This window comes from Anopheles funestus, chromosome 2RL, assembly GCF_943734845.2.
Source record: "Anopheles funestus chromosome 2RL, idAnoFuneDA-416_04, whole genome shotgun sequence".
Taxonomy (NCBI): Eukaryota; Metazoa; Arthropoda; class Insecta; order Diptera; family Culicidae; genus Anopheles; species Anopheles funestus.
In genome coordinates, this window is record NC_064598.1 from 11,163,467 (window position 1) to 11,176,949 (window position 13,483).

Consider the following 13,483-nt stretch of genomic DNA (forward strand, 5'->3'; position numbering starts at 1 on the left):
GCGACAATAAACCAACTTTTATCTACGTAAAAAGAAAACCCCTCCCCACCCCCGGACACTACTATTTCTCAAAACACCAAAACTAGCGAAGCGTAATAGGCAAAACCTAACCTAAGGCGAGCAAATACGCCAAATACCTAACGCAAAAAGGTACCCCGGAGCACCAAGTTCACCAATCACTGCCAAAAGCTGCCAAACGGCTCGACGTAACGTTCGATCACCGAATCCGAATTCGGTTCCAGCAGACACATCTTCCCGGGACCGTGTCTCAGCGTTTGCTTCCTGGGGGCAGGATTTCTTACGATTTCAATTAGACGTTCACAAAATCCTTGGAAGGGGTGGCGGTGGGAAGGAAGGGATGAGCTCTCCCCCTCCTTCTATTTCCCTTAGGGGATAGATTGATAGTGTGGGTGAATTTTCTCTTTTTTATCGAAACGCTATACGAAACACCAACCGTGCCCGCCACCGTGCGCTATTTCGACGAAGCCAAATTGATGGAATCGATCCGTTCCGTACCAAATACGCTCCAGTGACAGTTTGGTGGATTCCTCGAAAACTTCCCAAATACCCAATATTGGTGGGAAAAGTTTTTTTTTTTGCCCGTAACGCGACTTTACGATAGTTACGATAACTAAACGTACATTAGCTTAAATGATACATAAACGAGATGCGTTGTATGGGCCGTGTCTAGAACATTGACCGGGCAAAAGCATACATGGGAATATACATTTATGCGCATTTATTTAACATTAGTACACGCGTCATTTGCTGAGCAAACTTTCTGCACAAGTTCGTATTTTAATAGCCCCATCGTCACTTTACGTACGATAGGATCATGCTCCGCCTACAGAATCTTGCCCTAATCTCGTTGCTGAGTCGTTTGCCTAAATGTCTGACACTGTCTGCTGGTGTTTCACATCGAGCTATTAAAGTTAGCTCTCTCGCAAAACGAGCAAATGGCCAATGGGTAAAGATATATCGATGGCACTCGTTCGATGTAATCTACGATTCATTATCTGATAACTGTCATTAGGATTACGACCAAAATCCAAATTTGACCCTGTACCAGACACACACACCCGCTCTTCCGGAATTCCTCCATAGCAACATTAGAATAGTCGTCCAATTTAGCGCTGGTAAATCGCACTACTTGGCAAATATTCCAATCATTGTGTGGGCACTGTGAATTCGGCCATCATAACTACATCCTTATCGATGCTAAGGCAACATCACGCTGTCCTGCACTAGGACATCGATTTGCAGTAATCCACTAATAATAGTTTCCATCCACATGTTCCCCAGTGCGGTGCTCCTCTTTACTATGAGAATGCTTCTCTTGCACTTGTCCTGTCCCTTGTCTGGTCAAGGCAGAGAAATGGTAGAACTTTGGTTTGAACATTGCCCTGTGTGTCAACGGTAAGGATAGACTAGCCAATGGGTATAGCTTAGTCAGTAGCTCAGAGGTTCAGTGGAGATGTACCTGTTCTCGTGCAGTGAAAGAAGAAGCCAATCCCGGTGGCATCGGATGCGAACCGTTGGTTCCTCTTTTCATGCAGAAAATTAACAATTTCTCTACTGCAGCTTTCAGGGGGCCAAGTCCCAGGTAAATAAGCTTCGGGTTGACTCGAAGCGCAGAACCTTGAAGCCTTTTGCGAAGAACCGAGTGACAATCCCGAATAATCTTCCTCCATCCCAAAGAAGAAGACAAAAAAAACCCTTTCCCGGTTACGTTCCTCCCCGTTAAGCATGGTTCATCCGGATGTTGCTGCCAGTGCAAGAAAACCGGATCACAAAGGCTCACACCGTACGGTCCAACGATGCGATCGAAGATGTGAAGTAGCCGACAGGGAGTCACGGGGTTTCCTGACCTAGCTCAGGTGCTTCATTTTAAGACCACCGTCCATCAGCAGCCAAGCGTAATGATGAAGATGATGGTTGACTGATTGACTAGGGACTCGTTGACCACCATCTCCACTTCAAGATGTTCGGTCTCCGGTGCTTCCGTAGTTCGTTTGGCACTGGCCAAACTGGCCAGAGTAGAGAAGCATGAAAAGTGATAACATTTCACACCAACCGATATGCGAATGCGCTTGTTGATAACTATCGGGCAAGATGAGATGCATTTCAGCGGTTAGATGCATTCCTGCATAACTTCAACTATTCCTCTACTGAGCACCCCGTGCCACTTTCAATATACCTGGGTTTATGCGTTATGCCATTCTTAATGTGAATTTAATTAATCACGATGGAGTTGTTGATGAAGTTGTATTTCCTGAAGAATCACGAAGATTTAATCAATAAAATGCAACGCGTCTAGAAAACAAATTAAAATGCATCCAATCTCTTGCGAGTGAGAGAAAAAAAACTGAGAAAAAGATCACAAAATGGGAACGTGACGATGGTTAATGAGATTTGTATATTTGTTCGAGCAACAAAAAAAAAACATAAAACAGCAATCCACTTGCGAACAGAATCGTTGTAAAATGATTGTTCCCTTGGGACGTACTTTTATTGACCGATTTTATAGCTGCCCTCCCTTATTGGAATGGTGTGCTTATTGAGTAAAATGAACGTTGGCGCTTTATCAATTCGATCGGAACGTAATGTCGGGTACTTGGCGATGGTTAATGAGCCCTGACAGACGGTTAACACGAATACACCGTGCCATCAACGGAGCTGAGTGTCTGCGGTCGTTTTGTTCAATCGGTTCTCAAGAACTTTTGAAATAAATCAATAAACACTCAGAAAAACACTCAAACCAACGCTTTCCATACAAGAAAACGGCAAGCCCCATAAACATGAAGTTCTTCGTTACTTATTCGTGGGCAAGCAGTAAAATTTCCTTTGAATGAAAGTGTAATGGAGGCGCAGTGAAACCACTGATATGAAGATGAAACAGTTTCGTGTCGTGTTTTGTTACCGGATCTGGTGACGATAACCAAAAAAAGACGTTCGTTTTCGTTTAGAATGCAATAAAAAACTATAGCAGGCACGTATACAGAGTTCGTTTGTAACGTTGGTTCATTGTGTAATAAGTTTTGTGAATTTGCATTGTGCTCAGTAACTTCGATGACATGGGACCATAATTATATACAATGTATTGGTTACATTGGTTTACCACAGTCTCTCTGCCCTTTTGCACACAGCAGCATAATGACAAACTTGCTCCCCCGCTTGGTGTGTTGGTTGATAGAGGGTTATTAAAAAAAACACACCATCAACGAACAAGCGCAACCGAACGTGCGTTAATCTATGTAATCAACGGCGAACTCCGGTATACCAGTCCTGTTGGACGGGTTCGGTGATTGCGCAAAAATGGCATCCCCTGCGCTTCGACATACACTCGATACCGATCACTTTCTTACGTATAAGATTGACTGGTTTTTGTTTAAACATGCGCCACAGCTTCATAGTAGGACGCAAAGTACAATGGGTTGCGCATCGCTGCAATACCGGTAACAATGGACGCGACGGGCATGGTTGCGCCACTGACCTTGAGCGCACCATGAACAGGGGTAACTTATACGACATTCATCATTGCCGGTGCATGCGATACGACAGGCTTTAAGGAATGTTCCATTTTGGGTGTACACAGAGTTCATCCACATTTTGCGAACCACAGATGGTGGCGAGCAGCTTTTCGCTCCATGTACAACCAACCTCACAGCCTATATTGAAACCGGTCGGCGCATACGGATTGAGCCCGGACGTCCCCGGACGTTCGGGTGGTCCCAGACTCAGGGTACATCGTTAAGGTCATCGTGCAGTTGATGAACTCTTTCCCGCTGTTGGATCATTTTACCGCGGAAGCCAAACCAGTAGCGAAGAACGGCCCCCAAAACAGGTCAAGATGAAGGTTCTCGGCGAGCGTAACTTCATCTCTCGCTGTCCGTGGGTAATTTTCGATCTATCTTACACTTGTACAGGCATCCAGCACCTCCTGCCCAGTGTGCCCAGTGGAAAACAATTGGCAAATGGTGCCCGTTCTACCAATCGTGCCCGGATTGCTTTGAACGCAGCGAGTGTTGAATGGCGAATTTTTGGGGCAAGGTTTTAAATGTCACACCACGAGTGCACTGACGATAAAGTTTTAGTTGCTGCTATTCGTCCCACATTCATAGCCGAGATAGTGCGGTGATAAAATCAACACACCACCAAATACACAAGAACGGGGTGGCGTCCTCCCGTTAGCAAAGCATCTATTTTATGGAGGATGCCTCTGACTGCTGCGCTACTCCATGGATTCGGTCGTCGGTTTTGCCATTTCACCGGCGCGAGAAATACATGACTCACTATCGTGCTCTCTTTCTCTCTCTCTGTCTCGTGCTGTCAGCCAGCAAAAAGGCCGGTAAAGATAACCGCAGCAAAAGCTGTACATGAAACTGAAAACCCCGAATTCTACGCGTTAGTTCCCACGGGGATCACTAACTTTCGGTGTGAAAGTCTAACTTCCAACACACTAAACGAGGCGGGGGAAAGGGGAGCATCAGGAAAATCGGTGTGTGGCGAAGTTGTCGTGTATGCATGTGTTTGGTTTTTGGCCAGATCCAAAAAACCTGGAAGCGAATGGTACGGCGCATTCGGTATTAACTGCTTCCACTATCGCACAATGCCGGAGCGAACGACCATAAAGCCCCGAACCATAATACCCGCAGTCATCTAATAATTTATAGCAACTCATCTCTCCTCCCTTGGGAGAACACCGCAGCAGGTAAGCGCGGAATGGTTGGGATGCGGTTCACGCGCTTAGCACGATTACTTTAGGCAATGCTGTTAGTGCATGCTTACCAGTGGATGCCCTGGCTCGTCATCGTAGGAAATGCTTTTGCTGCATCCTTTTCCCACCCTCCACCCCGGCGTTGCTCTTTTGCTTCTTATCCGTACGGAAACGAAACGGTCAAAAATCTTCCGATCCGACAAGGGATTGTGTTTCGCCACAATGGAAACGACATCTTCAGTTCGTAGGTTCGCCATTCACTGTACGCCGAATCATTGGCCAGCTGAGCCGGCAAGCCTGGCTAGCCCGGTAGCCTAACCGTGCCCGATCGTTATTCATTTGCGACGGATGCCTAGGTTGCTACGGGACACGGGACACCGAAAATAGAGGGTACCCACCCAGCCGGTAACAATAGCGAGGGCCCCATGTCCACACGACTATGAGACGGTGATGATGAGCAAAAATTGGACGCTCGCCGACCAACGACCATGTCTATACGCTGTACCAACAACAGACATCCCGTCATCCCGATTCATCTTCAGCTCTGGACCATTTAGCGTAATGTTGGGTGCTGATGAACTGTGTACACCATCCACCATCATCCACCGGGTCGTACTATCTGATAGAGTTTTTTGGGTTGGGGAGTTCGGGAATATCCTCGGGGAGTTCGGTATGTTTATTTGTCGAGACAGAGTTTTGGGACATTGTTCGCTTCAACATCGTTCATACCTTTTCACATTCATCTATTTTGGTGCTTGTTTAGAGAGTGTTGACTATTTTTACATATTTTTTTTCCTCCGATAAAACAACTTGGAACAACGCAACAAATATTACAAACCACATTACAGTGAAATTCTGACTTGCAGTTCACTGCCAAACACAACCGACCACAAGCGAGCAATGAAACTGCCGTATTTGTGTGTGTGTGTATGTGTGTTATTTCAAAACTCTACAACTTTGCTGCAAACATTGCACAAAGTTGGAGAAGCTCCAATTCAATGGAGGCTTCATCCGATCCTTTGCATTCCCATGCTTTGAATGTCCGAACATTCCTTCCTGTCGTTCTGGGCACACCCGTGGCACACTGGTCTGACCGTTGCCAATTGTGTTTGCGCGTCTTGTTTAACCTCTGGCCACACACACACATACTCCGTACTGTACTGAGCAATGTTTATTGAGTGCGGAACTTTCACTGACTTTGATTTATTTCCGGACGCTAGCTTCCCGCAAACGCACAGCTGTTGCTGTCCGGTCGGCGGTGGGAAAACCATTGGGTCAATTTCTTCCTCAGCTAACATGGTTTGCCGGCACAGCAAAGCCCACCATGAAAGGTGGTATGTGTACGGTCTTTGAAGAAAGAATGCTTTAACAAGGAACAAAAAGAGAGCGAGTGGAAAAAAAAACTGGAAGCATCAAAACCATTCACGTGCCAGAGGTTTTTGATAAACGAAGCCGCGCTAACGGAGTTTTCCAACCTGCGCGATACGGAGTTCCGATGAAAGCTTTCCAAGAAATATGATGCTCTCGATGCACAGAAGCTTGGTACTATACCTCCACACCCGGTACTGGCTGACCCGGTACGTCCGGGCACGTGCTTGATGTGCGGTTCCACCCAAGGCACGGTTTGCCTTCGGCGGAAATCTAATTTGGCATTTGCTTTTCGCACAGAACGTGTCCACCCGTTTTGTCGGTATCGGTCTAGTGTGACCATCCGATATTTTCGCACATCATACGATATAAAGTGGCCCATGTTCCATTGTTCCCTAGGTGATTTTTTGATTTTTCGCTTTCGTTTTTTGTTTTGTTTCATTCAATCGTTTACTGCCCATCAGCTTAACTTTTGTTCGTGCCATATCAGTTTGTTTTTCGTTCCATATTTTGGGCTTTTTTTTTACCCGGAGAGTGATTCATTTTACGCATCACATGCAATGGTTATGGGCTGTGACACCATTTCATCCATCGTTTCTAAAATATCTACTGGAGCTTTTTTTTGCTACATTTTCTTGGTAGCACACATTGCTTGATTGTGTTCCGATGAAACGTAGAGCAATGTTTAGAAATGCTTCATATCTAATGTGCTCAAATTTCGTACTAGGTGTCATTTGTCTTAAAACATGCACATAACTTTCATCTCCACTCAACCTTGTGCACGGATACATTTATATGTATTTTGCCCACAAAATGTTTCATGAACCATTTGCCGGTGGCTATTATGGTAGCAGCACCATTTGCTATTGTTTTCCTGCGCTACTTTCCTTCACTGCTGCTTAGATGGAGGCATCAGCAAACCCACAAAACCTTGGCCGTTTTGTTTGTTTTTGAGGGGGTTCCAGATTTTACCGACATTTCCGGAAAAAAGCTTTTTCTCCTCTCCTTTTTTTCTTCATATCCATTTTCCTATTTTTCCAAGGGGGGTTCTATATCGAAACCCTTCGCAATACTAACTTCGTACGTTGCCTAGTTGCTCTGAAACTAATGGTTCGAGCGGGGCAAATGTGTTTCATGGAAAGAAACAAAAATCGGAATGGATACGTAGGCAGCAAAATCGTGAAATATGCTTTCCCGCATAATGGGTATCCAAAAAATGATAATGCAATTTATGGTCATGATTGTAAGGATTCATGCCGGTCACGCTTGCTCTAGGTTGTGTTGGGTGGTATCTCTTTGAAGTATTAAGTAACTTGAAGAATTAATATTAAAATCAATCTCATCGAAAAAAATAAAATTAAAATGTAATGCATGGAGTCAAGAGAGTAATCTGAAATAAAGTCCTAATCAGAGTGGTTCGGTGGTGTATGTGATAAACGGCGCCGGTTCCATACGACAGGACCGGGTATCAAATCCCACCCGGAACGTCTCCCTAAAGCAAGGACTGACTTCGTGGTAAAAATAAGTCTATTAAGCCAGAAATGGCGGGCGTAATGCCCTCAAAGGTCGTTAAGCCAAGAAGAGAGTGAGAGAGAAAATGGATTACTTACTTAGAAAATGGAAACTAACCTTGTCGCTTACCCTTACTATATAAAAAATAAACAAATTAATAATTATTACACTAAGTAATTGCTAAACATCAAAACTTAACAGAAAGTAAAATATATTTAAGTAACAATCGTTTGTCACCGTCATACAACCGTTATCATAAACAATGTTACTTAAACCCTCGAACATGGATTTATTCTACATTGCTCCCGACCACCACTCTTCAGTTTTCTATCAGAACTAACCATTTACTCTGCTCTGCCAGACGTACAACGTACGTAAGATGGAACGTGTGGTTTTATGTACAAAATATGTTACGATCCTGTTTAAGTATAATGCATAGACAAAATGTTGATATAAACACAGCCACTGCTTAGAAAGCGAACGTCCAAAGGCATTAAATTGTTGATTCTCGTACGCATTTTATCCCTGCCTTTCACTCTCCGGCTGTAAAAAGGTCCCCATCTGCCATCTGCCATCGGTTGTACGTTGTATCCAATATTCCCCTTTTTGCAAAGGAGACATTTTCCTTCAATGGCCAAGCGTTTGCTTACAATCCTTCTTCAAGAGACTGTACCATTGCCCATTGGTGGTGGATATTATTCACAAACACACATACACACAACTCAGTTACTTGAGGACAATGGACACGTTTAGAAAAGAAGATGCATCAGTTTCTACTGGCCGATTCAACGCCGATGTAGATACGGGACATGATAGTACCGCTTTAAGCACTGATTTATGCATCCACTCAATGGCTTTGTGCAAATTAAAAGCTTAATCCTCACAGCTTGCAGCCATGTGCTGCCACAGAAACCGGTACCACCGGACCGGACCATACACGAGCCAATCCTCGGTCGGTCGTGACCCTCGATCCCTGTTGCGAATTAATGGTGCCTGTGCCGTGTTTGCGAACGGTTTGTTTTATGACACATCCTTCTATACCTCTTATCGGGTTGCATAGAAAGCGACAAAAGGATGTAAATCTGTTGTTGTCTATGATGCATTCACTTGCCAATCAAGAGCTGTAGAGCATCCACAACACACAGCTGTTGGGCATTGGAAGTAGCTAGTTCTGCTTATGCTAGTGTGGTGCTTTGAATGGTAACAATTATGCGGAATTTATAAACATATTTTGCGTCCAATGGCTGGCGTTTTACGATTATTGACTAAATATTTGTACGGTGAAACCAATCCTCAAACTCTTCGTATCGTTGATCCTTCCATTCATATCGTTGCCTTTGTTCGGTGTGGGTAGATGAAATGTTACACAAAGCAGAATTTGTACTTAAAAAAAAGGATTTTATTAATTAAACCTAACAAACAATTTGTTGCACAATCCGTAATATCGCTTGCGTTATTTTATTAAACTATTCCTAACAAAACAGTAAAATCAGCGGAATATATACAGCACTAAAAAAATACGCGTTTACAAGCATTGTTAAACTCAGTTGTATAAAAAAAAGGAACAAATAATTGAATTTCATACTCACAAAACGTGTGTGTAACACACCATGGTAACGTGTCGTTTGTGTAGAAAATTATTTCAAACGACAAATGTGTATGAAGCGCAGTTTATGGATTCGTGCACAAAACAAGACAATAAAAGAAATTTCGTTATTGTTCGCAGATAACAATACTCCATACATCGATCAATAAAAGTGCCCAACTGCGTTTGTCGCGTTTGTGCGATTTTGATTGAACGAAATAAATAAAATATTTTTAGTACTTGGAAAATTGATTTCTTTAGAATCGATCAAGCATATAATTTACCTTAGTGTTAGCTTACATCGTGATGGTTAAATATAGAATATTTTCAAAATAAGAAGTTGAAATTATTAGGATTTCATGTGTCTGTTGCGGCGAAATGGCAAAAAATCCAATCAACAATATAATTTTAAAAAAGAAAAAGGATAAAATCTTCTTCTAGCTTACTTTTAACTAATGCAAGCTTCCTGGAAATGTAATCCACTTAAAGTCCCATTTTTTTATCACCCGTGTCCTAGTGCTACTCGCGCGTCCTACATTGCAAGTCACGCCCAACCAATAAACGGCAGTGACCTTCATAGTTTTCCACCCATCAAGCAGAGAGCTTTCGGAACCTGCTTTGCAAAGAATGAAACGCGGAACTGAATTCTAGTAACGTTCCACAATCAGATCACGCTTGGGCACCAGCAATTGATGGAGATCAACAAGGGAAAAATGGGGGATGAAAATGAATCCATTACCACTAAATGGTTGTCATTGACTGAGTGCTGCAAGGAGCAACAAAGAAAAAAAAAGGAAGTTAAATAAAGGATACGAATTCACCGTGCATCTTTCCCTTGCAATCAGTCTTGCAAAGGTATCAAGGTCAACAAAGGGCTGGAGAGGCATTGGAATGGTAGAGAACTTTATCAGTTCGACACTTCGACACTCGCATCTCGGCATTCATAACGTTCCGCAACAACTCCATCTATGTCAACCGGTTCATTACTTTAACTGAGTTGAGTTTCAAAATTAAGTTCAATATGGATGACTTGCAAGGTGTCTGGATATTTCTGCACTTCCTGAAACTCTCTGCATGAATTCGTTTGAACAGTTTCGATGAATTGCCTGTGTGCGTTCGGGGGAAGTACATTCCCAGGTGCCTGCATGAGTAGCATGTTGAGAAGTAATGCGACATAAAACACTCGCGGCTGGAACACTGAAACTGGTGGTAAGAATTACATCAGTTGCTGGTTGTAACAAGCAGGTAAGGAGTAACAGTGGCTCATTACACCATTCACCATTCCTTAAGTGTCACTGTTACGTACTGCTCCGGTACGTTCAAGTGCGCGCACAGCGTCTTTCAATATTCGGCCGCATCGTTGCTACACTCGACCCGCGGGTGGCTTTCATCCACCACTGCAAAATGCAATTAAGTTCAATGAATTTACACTAACGACTGGTTCTGCGCGACGCCAATTGGCGAACGGAACAGGGCGTGATCATCCAGACGGGAGCGCCTTCGCATCGCTCGCCATGTCTGCACTATTGTTCAGGTCACTCAGATCTCCTCAGCTCCTGTTGTCGCGGGTTCGCCTTTGTCGTTGGAAACGTTTTTAATCGAATGTGATTAAGTGCTGTGCAAGGTGAGCGACAACTGTCATGCTCAGGTGTTCTTGTAAAACTATCAGTAAAATGATTGGTGTGTCGAAGTGGATGGCAGAATTGGAAAAGGCACTATGTGGCATCGTTTATCTGATGCAATCGTGAACGAACTTACAATGGTAGATGTAACGACAACTCGACGACTAGCCGCGTTGAAGAATCGACAAATTCATTATTCTATCGACGCATAGCAGCAGCAGTTCGGAGAGTAACTCAAGCGTCATCCAATGCATTATTCCACCGATCTGGTCACTTGTGCTTTGTAGCAAGAAATGTTTTCTTTCCATGGAAATAACTCTCCATCCTTGGGTATTCTATCTACGGCTATCATGCAGCAAAAGCATAGTTGACCGCAAGTAAACAAATTGATACACGGGATATTCGACACATTTAAGCGGTCGTCGGAGCGAGTTCCACGGAACTCAACATGCTGACAGCATGATGCGATTTATTAGCCCAACTTTTGTTGCCACATTTTATCCGTTTCCAAACTATATCCGATTGTACGACATTTATTGCATGCTCAAATCGGAAAAGTCCAGAAAATGCACAGTATAACCAGTTTGCTGTAACAACTTTTTCATCCACCACACTGCAAATGGTGAATGCAGACACGATCCTGACGAACCTCCTCTCATTAACCTCCGAAGGTAGGGGCGCTAAACTTTACTCGTTACCTTTTTGCAATCAAATTAGACAGCTGTGCGAAATGGGAAAACTTTTTTCTCTCGATACACAATTAACGTTGACCGGTGTACTAGAAAATGGGATCGCTTAAAATTCTAATCCAGCATAAAAAGGCGGATAGGATTTATACGGCACAGTGCTATTTAGTTGCAAATGTTATTTCCATTTCAATGCAGGTATTAGCAAATATTTAATCGGCTTTCACTTGGCGGTGTTGTTATTGGTTCGGCATACACCCGGACCTGCCGATGAAACAAAATGATAAGTACAGGGATTGCTTTGGACTTTACGCGCTTCCCGACCCGACGCTAGATGTCTAATACATGGCTCGCAAAACTCGCCAGTGTAGATTATCCTGTTTGTAATAAATGTTACCACGGCGAGATTCTTGTGGATCTTCCGTTTTTCTTTTGTTACCTAACCTAGTAAAACCCCGATCTGGTAGACGAGGGCAGAGGCACAGCACAGTATCACGTCTAGTGCCAGCAGCGTACGGGGACGTCTTAGAGTAAGTCTTTATTTCCATTACCACGCTTCCTTTCGCAACCGAGCATAAAGAAACGACTTTTCAGACGCTTGAAGAAACGAACTGGCGAGGAACTTATTACGGGTGAGTTTATGGAAAAATAAGCACAGAAAAAATCAACATCCCCACAATGCTGTGCCAAGTTGTCCAAGTTTTGCAACAAAATTTGCTGTAAGTTCCCCTACTCCACCTCACGAATCACGATCACCACATCGAGCTCTAGATGCGCCACATGGATACGCTTCTTTCCATTTACTGAGGAACGTGTACTCGTGTACTGTCCGTCGTCTTCCATTTTGTCAGAGTTCTGGCTGAGAAAAGCCAAATCATGCATTATGTTTAATATTGAAGTTTTTCGCTTACCGCAAACCAATGCTCTTTTCTTGCAACCATTTCCCAGCCCAAGCATCTTCGACCGTGTTCAGTTTCCTTTATCGGAGCCCGAGGCTACCGACGAGCGCAAGCAGACGTGAACGAAATGGCAGGAATGCTATCGATGGCGTTAAGGCGGTGCGGTGATTATGGTCCAAAGCGCAATAGGAAGGGCATACCAAGAACGCGTCGTCAACCAGGGCAAAGTTGGGTGGAGATTGCGCGCATCGAGATATGCATTCTTGCACTGGACCAAGACACCAATTTTTGCATGATCACATTGTACGGAACTGTAACCGCAGGAATCATCGAGGAGCCATCACTTTCCTTCCCCTTAAAATCCCCTCCATAACCTATCCCCTGGTACAACCCGTAACGATGAATAATCACTTTTGATTAAGTGATTTGTTGGTAAATGTCATCGAGTTGAGAAACAACCGAAATGACTCTATATCCTTGGACAGTGAAGGCGAAAGTCAACCGAAACACATACGCTCCTAACGAGTACGAAGGAAACCGATTTACCGGGAAAGAATGGGGGAAACTTTTCAATCACCCCAGAGTATGGGTCAACCAGGTCCGATGGAAGATTGATCACAACCGAACGCCAAACTTCTCTTCGCCAACAAATCAACCGGCCCCCAAAAGGCCGCCGTCTGATCCTGGGCCGCGACATCAACACAGCACTCTTGCGGTGCCTATCAAATTCTTCCATCCGGCGTACCAGAGTACAGGATGTATCGAACGAGACGAAAAAAAAGGAAAGGAAAAAAAATCATATCCCCAGTCCAAATTTGCCCACCCGACATGACGGCGGCATGGCATGTTTGTTTTAATAAAAAAGTTTTTCGATTTTGACGAATTAATTCATTGCCGAAGTTTGACGGCTCGTTCGCTCGGTTCCTTTGGGGCAGGGCGGGAAAGGAAAGTGGTTGTTTTCCCCATTGCTGTTGTTAGTCCGTTTGTGTGTTGTTGAAATTTGGCGTTACCATAATCCGTCCAACAACAACAACAACGAGGAAGAACAAAAAACTCGGACCCAATTGGGCGACAACGATCCATGCATGGAAGTA

The 13,483-nt window shown here is 43.9% G+C and overlaps 1 protein-coding gene across 22 annotated transcripts in view; it reads right to left on the reverse strand.

The window, feature by feature from the left end:
• Positions 1 to 13,483, reverse strand: part of LOC125765898 (low-density lipoprotein receptor) — a 161,643-nt gene that overhangs the window by 78,046 nt on the left and 70,114 nt on the right. The window lies entirely within an intron of this gene.